The sequence below is a fragment of the Macrobrachium rosenbergii genome, chromosome 3 (assembly GCF_040412425.1).
Source record: "Macrobrachium rosenbergii isolate ZJJX-2024 chromosome 3, ASM4041242v1, whole genome shotgun sequence".
Taxonomy (NCBI): Eukaryota; Metazoa; Arthropoda; class Malacostraca; order Decapoda; family Palaemonidae; genus Macrobrachium; species Macrobrachium rosenbergii.
This window is the reverse complement of record NC_089743.1, coordinates 75592471-75606821: the sequence shown is the minus strand read 5'-3', so window position 1 is coordinate 75606821 and position 14351 is coordinate 75592471.

The following is a 14351-nucleotide window of genomic DNA, read 5'->3' as shown; positions in this document are numbered from 1 at the left end:
ATGATTCGTCTCCTGAAGTATCACGTTCACAATTTCTTTATTTATATAACTCAAAATAATCACTTTATTGGTGTCAGAAAGCATATCGAAATCTAATGTAAATCCTGCATAACTCTTCAATAAACAACAAATCATATCCATCGGGGACACCCACCCCCCACCGCCCATCCGTCAATCCACCATCCATAGCAAAAGAAACGTATCCCCTCCTCTCCGACAACCTCTTGAAGATGGACTTCTCGAGTGACATCCGACAAGAACGTATTATCTCGATAAGCAACCAGCTTGTTTACAAAGCTAAGCCTCATATTGCACGAAGAGAAAAGTGATTAACAAATTACTTGTAGACCTGTTCACATTGTTTCGTATCATCCTAAAGTCTTTTACTTTTCTTTTAAAATGTTGATCGCGATCTAATGTGTTCAACACCATTCCCTCTTGTGAGACGCCAATGTTTCCGACTAACCTAAGTTAACAGTACCGTTAGTATTTACTATTTACTTTCGTTCGTATTTACCATTTATTATCGTTCATGATATTTCATTACCTTCGTTAATCCTTCCAGCTCTCTTTCGAAGGATGCAGAGGCGGCTGATAACTTTTTTTTATATTTCATCGAAGCCTTTGTAATTAACTGTAATAACGGCTTATTATGATTTCCCAGCCAACAGCAATGCACCCAAGACAAACCCAGTAATATAACACTCATTTTCCTCAGTGATAAAATATCCACAAAGGGAAGAAAATCAATGAATCACGCACCAGCCTGACAAAAGGGCTGGCATCGGAAGCCGTCAGTTCCATTATAAAGGCTAAAATGGAAGTGTATCTGCAACGAGGAGCAGCAATTCGATGACGAAAAATACTTGGAGTAAACTGTGGAGTTATAAACCATACATGAAATAGCACTGGGATATGTTCAAGTGACATCTCAGCCCTCCCCAACCAAAAATGAAGAAAAACGCACACAAAAAGTAGGTTAATACTGAGATACATTAAAGTGAGATGCTAAAACACAAGAAGCACAAGTTTCAAACAGATATGCATTAAAGTGAGATGCTGAAACATACAAACACACAAAATACAAGTTTTAAACTGATATGCATTATAGTGAGACGCTAAAACACACAAAGTACAAGTTTTACACTGATATGCATCAAAGTGAGACGCTAAAACACACAAAGTACAAGTTTTACATTGATATGCATTAAGCGAGACGCTAAAACACACAAAGTACAAGTTTTACATTGATATGCATTATTTACAAGTTTTACACTGATATGCATTAAAGCGAGACGCTAAAACACACAAAGTAGAAGTTTTAAACTGATATGCTTTAAAGTGAGGTGCTAATACACACAAAAGCACAAAGTACAAGTTTTAAACTGATATGCTTTAAAGTGAGATGCTAAAACACAAAAACACACAAAGTACAAGTTTTGAACTGGCATGCTTTAGAGTGAGATGCCAAAACACACAAAGTACAAGTTTTAAACTGATATGCTTTAGAGTGAGATGCTAAAACACAAAAACACACAAAGTACAAGTTTTGAACTGATATGCTTTAGAGTGAGATGGCAAAACACAAAAACACACAAAGTACAAGTTTTAAACTGATATGCATTAAAGTGAGACGCTAAAACACACAAACACACACATATGCACAAAGTATAAGTTTTGAAGTGACGTGGAGATTAACAAGAGATTGCAAATGGTTTGACCGACCATTTTCTCCCAAATTTCGACAAGTACGTTAATATTTAACATGATAGTTAAGGATGTAAAATTAATCCAAGATTTTCAGAAATGCAAATATAATGTTAATGGGACTGGAAATAAAAATTATGTTTAAAACAAATCATAGGTATTGTTTTAAATCAACAATGCGCTCTCTGACATGCTGGATGCCGTACAGTCAAGTATATCTGACCCTTAAGTCTTTTTGTTTTATTTAAATTTGTGGACCGCGACATTTACCTAACCGGATTGGCAACTGCTGTTTTCATGTTAAAGAAAAGATGAAATTGGCTTGTACCCAGAACCCGTTTTTCATAGTATCAAAAAAACTTGACAAACAGATTGAAAATTCATATTTTCCCTACGGAAATAATGACATAGACGACAATAAAAATATGTTGGGTACACGATTTGCTTTTCAAAGTGAATAAGGTAAATCGAAACGAGTCAATAACAAATCGGGAACGATATAAGTATCGGATGAAGAATGAAACTAAATATTTATCTTTCACATTGTGTTGGATACTGATACTGTAAGGATGATTGTAACTAACTTTCGAGGGAATAATAAGAATAATATTATTATGCAATAATTTAATTTAATTCGAGGAATTGGCATGCGAAAAAGGAAAATAAATTTGAAAATGTTGAAAAAATAGCCCAGACATTAACGTAACCTAAATTGGTGGCCTAAGATGTCACGAACTTCTTTCGGAGCAATGCTTATTTATGAGAGAACCAGACTGGTTGGTTACCATTCACGGATATATTTACAATAACTTCAGTTGAACGAGCAATGCACGCTGTGAATACACCTTTCTGTAAGCTGTTTCTCGCGAAGAACTTAACAGACAGAAGTCTCCATCTCCAAAAATACAAGAAGAGGAATTAGGGATAATGAATTTGAATGAAGGATGGCAGACGTCCTTTTATTTATATAGATATCAATAAAGAGAATCTCTGTTACATCAACGATGTTTATTGATTTATAATCTCTAAGTGAAAACAAAATCCATGGCACCAGAATGGTAGACGAACGATTACAGATTAATTCAATGTGTAAGTGAATAATGGGTCAATCAGCTTTGAATGATCTGTTACTTTGTTCGACAAGTAATGTATTTTAATATACTAATAGAGATCATTAGAATATAATTGCCAATGGTATTTAGAAAAGAAATTACATTCTGCTCCCATTTGTAATAGTTCGTTGGCATATAAACTTAAAACATTTATTAAATGACATATCTCAAAATGGTAATAATGATTTTCTCACGCACTTCTGTTAGAGCAGAATGAAAATGAAAATACAAAATCACTTACAGTATTTGAAAGCATAATTTTTTGCAGCGATAAAAGCTATTCTCGTGAGGTGAAAATGTTGAAGTCAATAGGAATACCGTCGAGAGCAACTTGGCTTACACAAAACTACAATGATTTTAAAGGAAAGTGCTGAGGCGTATTCTCAGTGGTGTTGCGTTGTAGACGCTCTAAAATCTACAAAATGTTAATAATAATAATAATAATAATAATAATAATAATAATAATAATAATAATAATAATAATAATAATAATAATAATAGTAATAATAACAATGATAATAATAATAATAATATTAATAATAATAATAAATTTGTTTCAGCTCAAGGCCATGTACATGGAATATACAAAGTAGATACGATACACACTCTAGATACATGAGATAACCTGATTAAAAATGCTAATCGGCAATATCTACACAGTTGCTGAAGAAGCAGAAAAAATAGTATTCATGATAATGGTAATGACAGTAATAATATTGAGAAGAGTAATAAAAAAATATTAAAACTGATAAAAATAAAAAAACCGATTGCATACATTAAATTCCAGGTAGGAACCTCAAGTGGTTATAGAAGTCAGGTCCAGAGGGCTAAATACGAAAATTGAAAATAGTAAAGCTCTATAGTGATACTAATCACAGTGGTAATAAAAAAAAATTCTACTGTAATTGCAACAATAAACGTAGAAATAATAATAATAATAATAATAATAATAATAATAATAATAATAATAATAATAATAATAATAATGAGATTCTGCAGATGACACTTCATGATTGTAAAAATAGAGATTAAGTCATTTATGGAACAGACGCCTCATTATCCCATCTTTCCCACAATTTAGATCTTCTTCTTGCCTCACTGTTTAGGATGCTTTGTATGAGCGAACTGCTGCTGTTTCAACAGATCTTTCAATAAGCATATACAGTTTAATAAATACGAAACATATAAACACAATCACAGCCTTATACATTTCTAATGCTTTGTAAACAGAAACTGTAAAGGAGCACTATTCGAACATAATTCCTCGATGCACACATGTTTATATCTGTGAGGAGGACCTTCTAAAGAGTTTTAAGAAAGCTTACACATATGAAGTGAGTATTTTACACAAAAGAATAATATATATGTATGCGTGCAATGTGAGGTGACAAGCTTCGCAATAAGTTTTCTTGCAACTTATTAGAAAGCAAATATTTATAACATGAAAAAGTAACGGATAAAAACAGGGTTTCAGTTCATTTCCTTCCTTCCGTCCTTCCTTCCTTCGTCTCCCTACCCCTTACCGCCCCCCACCCTCTCTCTCTCTCTCTCTCTCTCTCTCTCTCTCTCTCTCTCTCTCTCTCTCTCTCGGTCATGACTCAAGGAAATCTAGCGTATTTTCCATCTGTCGGAGACTTTGGAGGGTAGGTTTTACTTTAAAGCTAATTCGTCAATGTCCCTGCGGGAGAGAGAGAAGAAAGAAGAAGAAGAAGAAAGAAAGAAGAAGAAAGAAAGGAAGATAAGGAGTAAACCTGAAATAGTGTGCAATGTGAGCGAGTGATGTATTGGCCGTTTCCTGAAAGTTTTATTTTTTACTGGGATTTTCTATCAGAAATCTCCAATTTTAGTGATAGTATTTTAAATGTGTTTTTTTTTTTATACAGCAGGGGTTTTTGTTAGACCTTCGCTACAATGATATCATTACTGACAGCGAAATTCGCGTTTATTTAACAACAAGAAAGAATCATTCACCTAACTTCCCATTTAACATTTAGAAACGCCTCTCTCGTATATCGTTCTCTGCACAGTTGTAAGAATCTAGCAGCTGTCATGACAGGTATTTCTATCAGTGCTATTATTCTGCTTGTGTCTATCAACCGTCGCTAAATAAAATGAGAGAGATCAATCCATCATTTCCATATCATCCAACTTTTCCCTTCCTATTCTTTTTCTTCTACCTTCACACTTAAGATTTTTTGTTGACAGACTTAGTTCGACCTTGTGAAATTTCAAATAGAATCAACAAATACGCTTGATCTTATATTATCTGTTAGGTCGGTGGAAGCGGAAGTATTTGGAGAATTCCAAATCTTGGAAAAGTAAAAACGTTATCGTCGTTTTGATTCGGTTCGAAAAAGAGGATTAATTACATGGTCTGACCGTCAGCGTAATCACGATGTTCAAGCAGCGGCTTTCACAATCTAATGACAAAGTTGCATAGTTTCGATTTACGGTCTAATTATGAAGTGTGATCACTTTCTCTTTGTTTCATATCGATGTTTGATGGGTTTGACCTCCAGTGTTATTAAAAGTTGACCGAACAACTGACATTTTTCATATTTTGGGAGTCGGGAAATATCCCGGCTGTCTTCGTGAGGTTTCATAAATATTCGTATGTAGATTTCATTTTAATCATGCTTTTTTTTCAGTGGTGTGTGCTAGATTATCTTTTATTACCAGTCACGAGTGCCACGTATCTTAATCAGCAATAATTTTCCGTTGCTCACGGATTTTCTCTTACTATTTTTGGTTTAGCTTAATACTCTTGTCGACAAATATAACAAGTTGCTTTCTTCTTATTATATTACTTTTGTTTCTCACTCTTTCTCCCCCATTTGTAAAGTACAAGATTCGGAGATTATGGCTTCAATTTTCATAGACATTTTCAGATCGTTTAAGGAATGCAAGGAGACATCAAGGCAATCTAACTCACGTAGCACTGCAAGCCCAAAAGTGCACAAAATAATTACATTATGCCGATGGATAATTGTTATTATTTTGAAATATAGCCCTAATGTCGATGTCATTAAAATCATACATCACTGACAGAAATATACCTACTAGCTTGAAGAAGAAGAAGAAGTGGGACTTGACAAAAACACGAGAACCACAGTAATAAGACACAATGCCAAGGAAGACTGTAATTAAAAAATTTGGAAATCAAATTGGTGACAGCGTACATTTTAAGTTTAGTGTTTCTTATCCCAACTGAATAAATATCTGGTATCCACAAATTTGTGAATATCTTACATTCTCTATCATCTTTTCTAATTTCATTGTCATGGTGAAGTGATGTCAAATTTGATTTCCTAAAATAAGGTTTTCCCGAATTCATTACATCATTTTAGCCCATACGTCAGTATCAACAACAAAAGTCCTCCATCATCAATAAATTTTGGCCAGATATTTCGATGACGTCAATGAGGCAAATGGATTTCTGCGAATGAATGATTTATACGTTATCTGGCGTCAGTTTCCGCAAAATAGCTATGGCCAGCGATGCCATGGGAATAAGTCTATTTCATATCATCTCCGCGACTTATGCCTTGACCTCACTGTGGTGAATTTTCTGGCTAAGCCTGTTAAATATTAATGTTCAATTTCTTTGAAAGAGGGTCTGAAAACAAATATGGTAAATGTTATTGGGGTTTTAGGAACTCCGGAGAAATCTCTGCTGTTTGTCTTTTTAATCAAATCTGCTTCGAGTTCTGGGTTCTGTAACGTCAGGCTTTTATGAACGATTTCTTATGAATCCTATTTCTTACTGCGGTTGTGCTATTTTTTCTGATTCAGATTGGTGCAATTTTATGTGCGTATTCTAAGATCGTTGGTGTAAGATTTTTCATTTGGTCAGGATTTTTCCAGTGTAACCCTATTCTTACTATCACTAATTGTTCTCTTTCCTTGGTATAGCGTGTGCGCCAATATCTTGGCGTTCGCCTTTTCTGTGGGTGTTTGCGACCTCAGAATTAGGCTGGCTGAAAGCAAAGGAATTTCACAGTTCTTCTTGATGGTATTCTGTTTTTTTTTTTCATTATTATGTTTCATTTGTTCCCTCACTTGGAGTACGAAAACAAATCTGATTCGCTTGATAATGAATTGTGTTAAATTCCATCTCCCTAGATCTTTTTTATATGGAGTCATGAACATAATTTCTCTAAAATCAGGCAATACTCATCTCTACCGAGCACAACGATACCACTACTTAGAGACGTTGGCTGCCCTTCATCAGGGATCACTGAAATAATTTGCTTATAATGAGATTACTAAGCAGGTGACACCGGTTTTATTTCGATATGATATATTTTTAAGACTTGATGCATTAAAAAAATGAACTTGTATGTACAGGAATGGATCAACCATTGGTTCTGCTACTGGTATATATAATAAGAGCGTAAACTTCACTTAATTAAATATTAGAAACCAATACCGAGAAGGTTTATGCCATACAACATGGCGCCATCACTGTAAAGAAAAACTAAAATGATTAACTCGTTTGTGTTTGTATTCTACTTCATTGTAATGCTCATAAGAATAGAGGCTGAATAAATTCAATATCTGGAATTCAGTCAAGTGGGAAAACTAATATTTACCTTTTAAAATCGTACATCATTGAAAGAAATATACCTACTAGCAGCCTTTGGTAAAAGTTGGATGAGTTTCTGTCGAGAAGTTAAGAAAGCTGTTTACATGTGACCGAACACCAAAGGAGAAGTGTCAAATATCTCTCAACACGCAAAGGACCTGACCTGAGAGCCAGACAGAGTGAAGAGGTCTTTGTGCGGGACTGTTTGTTTGCTTGAAGAAGAAGGAGAAGAAGAAGAAGAAGAAGAAAAAGAAGACGTGGGAGTTGACATAACACGAGAACCAACGGAATAAGACGTAATGCCGAGGAAGAATGGAATTCTAAAACTTGGAAATCAAATTGGTGACAGCATATACTTTGAGTTTAGTGTTTCTTAAACCCAAATTCACACGTAGACACAAGAGGAAAACTTTAAAAATATTCGGTTACGCACTTTTGAAAAAATCAACTGTATCTGTTTTGGAATTGAGTCGTCCACTTACTTACAGAATCGTTCTGGAAACAACAGACAAGAATCCACACTTGGAATATTTCCTTGACGTACACTGCTTTTTTATTACAAGGTTTCACAACCATTTCGTGTTGCTGCGTAGATCTCAAAACGATCTCATTCCAAGAAGACTTCATGACAAAAGCAACAAATGATTTTTTTTTTTTTTAGTTTTTGCGGTGGATGAAAAAAAAAAGGTTGATGGATTAGGGCAGTTTTATTCTTCGGTCTGTTAGAGTGGAAAATGGCCTCCCATTCTACAGGGCTTTAATCATAATCCGTCTAACGGATCGACATCATATCCGATCTCGTACGTCATACATATGAAGACTGTCTTTCCTTTGAGGCTTTTGTGCCTTTATTTCCTCTCTCTTCCTGTTTCGCGTTTGCATATTCGCTATTTTCGTGTTGTAGTTTATTTACACCAATCACACATACTAACATATACTGTGTATATATATATATATATATATATATATATATATATATATATATATATATATATATATATATATATATATATATATATATATATATATACACATATGCTAACAAAGACACACATTATATTTACATATATATATATATATATATATATATATATATATATATATATATATATAGAGAGAGAGAGAGAGATCTCAGAGAGAGAGAGAGAGAGAGAGAGAGAGAGAGTGCTAAAACTCTGGAGAATTCTTCTCCTGGTGTGGAGTTAATTTACTGGGTCCATAGCCATATCATACTTTGCTTAATTTATGAAGAGGAAGGCTACTCTTCTGGCAAGCTATGAATCATCTTATGGATATTGATTGATAACTAAGAATAACAGTCATAAGCTTTTCATGTGATACTGATAAATTGTCATATTTCTGCGTAGTGTATGTAATAACTTCTTTTACATTAGGAACATGTTTTATCCAAACAAAAATTATATGATCGCGATGCAGATTCAGGAATAATACATCTATGTATCAGTAGTTTCCTTGATTTTCAAATATTAAAAAAATAAATAAACAAAACACAGGAAGCTCCCTATCTCCTTGCACATGCAACGGTCATGAATGAATTCCATATGCTACCGTTTCTCGCTAACATTTGTTCAATAAACGGGAGGAGAATTTTTCACTTTTTTTTGCCATTTTGGCAAAGAATTTAGTGGAAAGCATATCAACGAATAACTGGAAGAATCGCAACGTTAAAAGTTCATTACGCGTTTATTTTGAATAATAATAATAATAATAATAATAATAATAATAATAATAATAATAATAATAATAATAATAATAACTGCTGAATTTACGTAGTCTTGGTATTGTGGCGAATAAGCTCCTTAGTTATTAATTAGATATTCTCACTGGCCTCTGCTACCCACCCTCTCTCTCTCTCTCTCTCTCTCTCTCTCTCTCTCTCTCTCTCTCTCTCTCTATATATATATATATATATATATTATATTAAGTTTCAACAATACTGAACAGCTCTCTGAGAAGAGTTCTTACCAGAATAAAGCTAATCAAATTATCTCGGAAGAAGACTCTCTTAAACAAACACCATCAGAAGGAATGGTCGTCTGGATGGAAGTCCTTATTGTAAGTGGACTATGATCCTCTTGGGGAGGTGAGTTATCGTCATACCAATAGGGGAATGGCAGCATCCATTCCCAGGGCACAGTATTCGGTAAACCACTCCTCTCCCCTTCATGGGATCATCGCTAGTGTTGGGGTTGTTCCTCATGAGGTACTGGGAAGTCCTCTGATCCTTATAAGAGATCGTAAGGTTGACTTTTCTGTCTGAATCAGTGAGTTTTACATATGCACTGATGACGTCCTTCGGGCCTGCCTCGTCTTTCTTATACTCAGTGTTAATGTAGCCCCTGTTGAGCATCCTAATGGTCCTCTCATTTTTGTGAGGGGCATGGTTCTCTTCATGATACCACATGTCAGCGGCACTCCTTGTCACCCTGGCAACCTGACGGTAAGATTATCAGTTACCCACCAGGGTTTGGGCAACGTGTTAGAGCTCATCGGAAGTTGTATTCCAGGAAGAACTGTGAGAAGGCATGACTAGCATAGGCGTTCATGACCAATGAATTGAATTTTTCTAGGCATTCACTACTGGCATTGAGGCAGAGCCCAATGCCAGTTGGTTTACAGATGACCTGTGTGTGAAAACCTTTAGGAGTGCTAACGACACAGACATCCAATGGTGCCATCCACACTTCTCTCCCAATAAGAATGACATTACCCTCCCACCCTTAAGTTTCTCAGGGATGGGGACTAAGCCTGCTACTAACATATGAACAAGAAAGTCATACACTGCAATGGTGAGCATCTCTGTATCCTAAGTAAAAGGGACACCACATATACCAATCTGACAGATTACCAGCCCTCGACCTCCAAGCATGCCCTTCCCAGATGGTGCTGAACTGCCAATTTTTGGAGAGGCCTATGCCAAGGGCTAAATTAATTGAAATTTAGTTCCTTCTAGATTCCATCTGCTCTCTAGAAGAGCATGGCCTTGTTAGGGCTACTGATGATCTTCAGCCTCTCCCCCTGGCAAAGGCTCTGACAGAGTAAGGGTCCTACTGCAACCTCTTGATGAGAGAAATGAATGGCATCACTAAAGAACTTTGCGAGAGAGTGGATATTGTAAACATTAGGCTAATAAGTCACTGCCTTTGTCCTGATTCACTGAGAGGAGTACCTTCAGAAACTCAACAGCATACTTGGAGATCCCTCCACAGAAAGGCCAACCTCCTCATAACTGAGACAATTAGTGCTGCCATAGATGTTGTACACCTACCCAAGATTACAAAGGATTATGTCCTAGGCTACATCTAAGGAAATGTAAAAACTTATATGGTCAACAGCCTGCTCTGCCCCATAATAAGCCAGTGCCTGATTCTGATCTACCAACTAGCCAAGACTTTAGACAAGATTTTGACTCCTTATGTGCCTAGTGAACTCTACATTGCTTTGTCCTTAGATTGTCTCTAAAGGTTTTGCCTGCACCATCACAGGGAATTATTGCATCATTGGATGTGGGGAGTCCTCTCACCAATATGCCTGCAAATGAAATAATATGGATGATCCTTGACAGAGACTACAGAGATGATTCAACCCTAACACTGAACATTCCAGAGGCATTCCTACTGCGCCTGTTCGAGATCTGCACTAAGGAGGCCCCTTTCATCAGTCAATAAGGGCAAATGTGGATGCAGATCGATGGAGTAGCTACGGGTTCTCCCCTTGGTGTGCTATTTGTCAACTTTTATATGGAAGTTGTTGAGTATTGTGTCTTCAGAAGGATACCCAGACCAGCTGTATACTGTACATTTGGTACATCACTGACACTATCAATATTCCCAAAGAAAATAACTAGAGGCATGTACATGCACGTTTGAGGAGGAATCAGCTCTCTGCTTCAAGTGTGAGAAAATTGTGGATGGCACTGTTCCCATTTTGGACATCTGTGTCACCAGCACTCCTCACGGCTTTCACATGCAGGTCCACTGTAAGCCAACTGTCATCATGCTCTGCCTCAACAGCAGTAGTGAATGCCTGGAAAAATTCCAACCGTCTATCATGAACACCCAAACGTTCATTGTGCCATCCCTCACTGTTCTTCCTAGAATACAACTTACAGTGAGCTTGAACACATCACCCATACACTGGTGGATAATGTGCACTCCAGGGTGATGAGAAATGCCATCGACAGGTGGTATTGTCAGGAGAATCAAGCCTGCCGTGATAATGAGAGGACCAAAGATGAGGCAACCCTGAAGAACATCATCAGGGTCTATGTAAAACCCACTGATGCAGACAGAAACTGACCTAATGATCTACTATAAGGATAAAAAACTGCCCAGCACTTCATGAGGAACAACCCCATTGCTAGCTATGATCCCATGAAGACGAGAGGAATGGTATAACAAACATTGTGCCCTGAGAATGGATGCTGCAATTCCTACATTGGTATGACTATGACTCACCTTTCCAAGAGGATTGCCACCCATCTATAAGAAGGGACAGTCTACCAGCACTGCATGAGGGAACATGGAAGTGCCATCCAAACCAGCAGATTGTAAAAAGCACAAAAATCCTGGACAACACTGACCTAAGGAGGCCCTCGCCATCCTCCAATGGATACCATCACTGAGCATGACATAGGAGACCTTTCTTCTCCCTACCTTCATCAGAAAAACAGCAAGGCACACTCCTGGGAAAACCTTTCAGCTGCCCGCTACTTCGGGCAGCACACCAGACCCTCCTGGTTGAATCATTTTGCTGCCAGCTAAAAGTAAGAGGTCTCCCCTCAAACATCCTGTAAGCCTGCTTATGGGTTTAATATGAAATAATTGTATCCCTGGCCTTAAGGAATAAATGAACTTTGGACAGCTGTTAATAATTCACCTGATGCTAAAAAGAAACTCATTCAGCAGATTGAGAAACTGCATTATTATTATTATTATTATTATATTAATATTATTATTATTATTATTATTCAGAAGATGAACGTTATTCATGTGGAACAAACCCACAGGGCCCACTGACTTGAAATTCAAGCTTCCAGAGAATACTGTGTTAATTTGAAAGAAATATCAAAAGGCAATAGGAAATACAGCAAGAAGGGATCAGTTATTATGAAAGGAAAATAAATAAAAATATTAATTAATAAATAGATAAAAATGTAAGTAAATTATAAAATATGCAGAGAGCTTTAGGTAGCAATGCAGGGAGAATTTTTCACAACCCAACAGTGTGAGAAATAAAGAACCCCAGTAACTGAGAATTTTGACAGCAAGGCACATTTACTGCATATTGGTTCTGTTGTTCAGCAAATCTGGTTGCTCTCGGCAGGAAACAGGGATTAGGGATCAACTGTGAGTGGAGAAGATCTCTGTTAAAACTGATGAAAAATTGACAGAAAAGAAAATACCTGTCGATGGTCCAAGTCATAACTGCTGATGTTAGGAAACAGAACCTACCACCACGAACTTCTCTGTCTAAAACCGATAAATCTCTGGCAGCGACAGACATCCACGCTGGAGAACAGTATTCCAGTAAAAGGACAAATGACCTAAAACAGGTTGTACTGACTTTATTATTGTTATAAATATGTGAGCCTTATGTACGATACCTAACTTCTGTGCAACATTTACTGAAACTTTCATTAGATAATTCTCAAAAGTAAGATGTGAGTCAGAAGTTACACTAAGTATAGTTAAAGCTTCAAGCTCACTGGCAAAGCCCCATCCACCTGAAGGGGAGGATCAGGTGGAAAAGGAGTACGAGATCTACTAATCAACAGAGTTTTCGTTTTACTGGATTTCAGCCTCATACCCAACTGACCACACCATTCACTAATCTGCTCCACGTCCCAGTTAAGACTGAGGGCAGCTTCCTTTCTCATAAGTGGAGACTTTATCACACCTACCAGTGTTGCATCATTGGCATACTGAATAATCTTGTCTTCAGGCCAACAACCGTATCACTCGTATACACTAAAAATAACTGTGGACCAAGAACACTAGTCTGTGGAACTCAAGACAAAAGGTCATGGTTTGCTGAAGATCCCATCGACAGCAATTCACTGCTACCTACCTGTAAGGAAATACTGACGTAATCTAAAAACATATCCAACCACTCCAAGATTCTGATGTTTATATATAAATGTCTTATGATTTGCTAAATCGAAAGCAGCACTAAAATCTTTTTGAACCACTCTAAACTCAGAACCCTTACCAAGGTTCTTGCAAATGGCATGTCAAGTCTAAAAGAGCATTGGAGGTACCTAACTGCTTCCTGTATGCATACTGATTATCAGCTAACATTCCTTTGGACTCCACATACTTGTAAAGTGGCTTAAAATAAGTTTATCTTCAACTCTGGAGAGCACAGGGAGAATAGAAAATGGTCTGTAGTTACTGCAGTATGCATATATGCCTATCTTTGGGACAGACACTGTATTACTAAGCTTGTGCTAATCTGCCAAGCTATTACCCCGACATAAAAATCTATAGAATCTACTGATCCTGGGAGACAACAACTTAACAACCCTTTGAAAAACAAAGGGAAGAAACCATCAGGATCTTCTCCACCTGAGCTCTTAACATCCATAGAATGAAATGTTAATTTTGTAAGAACAGGATCAGTATCAGGGAGAGGGACATCCTCAGCTGACTGCTTAGTTTCACAAGGTCGATGAAGTAATTTAGCCTTTTCCTTAGGGCCAGTAACCAATCTACCATCATCTGTTAGTGGTGGAATGGAAGACGAACCTAACCCAGTATAGATGCCAATTTGGTCCATCACAAAAGAGGCTGAGTAATTCTTTCAAGTCGCCTCTTTAAGGGATTATTGTAATTTCTCTCAACTATATGGTAAATTCTAATCACAGGACTGCGAGACTCAACAAAAATGAATGCCTTCGTCCCCATGTGTTAAATTTGCTCTGTTGT